General features: G+C 47.7%; 1 pseudogene; it reads right to left on the bottom strand.

The window, feature by feature from the left end:
* Window positions 1-350, bottom strand: part of LOC103583480 — a 4155-nt pseudogene extending 3805 nt beyond the window's left edge.
* Window positions 351-419: the final 69 nt, after the last annotated feature.

Raw genomic sequence — 419 nt, 5'->3', positions numbered from 1 at the left:
CATTTGGGTGTAAAATCTGATTTTAGTTATTTTGTTTGTTTCTTGCATAAAATATAAATAAGAGCTCTCTCTCCTCTGTCATTTTTGCATCTAAATCCTGATTTCACAGGCCACCATGCTGAGTCCTCAGGGCAGCTGACAGTCTGAGTATGGCCCATCCCTCATTCCCTGTGGGTTCCCCCAGGTCGTGGGGGCTGCACCTGGTTCTCCAGGCTGTGCTTCTGCAGATGCTGTTCCATTACCTGCTCAGGCTCCAGCTCCTGCACCAACAGCACACTCCATGTGTCTCCCACAGCTTCATGGCCTTCTGGAAGTAGCTGAAGAGGTTTCAGCTTTATCATGCCATCCACCTAATTAAGGCATCAAAGAATTTCTGAAGTGGCAGAACCAAGAAAAGGCATCTTTAGGGCTGACCCATC

This window comes from Galeopterus variegatus, unplaced genomic scaffold (assembly GCF_000696425.1).
Source record: "Galeopterus variegatus unplaced genomic scaffold, G_variegatus-3.0.2 Scaffold23414, whole genome shotgun sequence".
Taxonomy (NCBI): Eukaryota; Metazoa; Chordata; class Mammalia; order Dermoptera; family Cynocephalidae; genus Galeopterus; species Galeopterus variegatus.
This window is presented reverse-complemented; position numbering and strand designations above follow the sequence as displayed.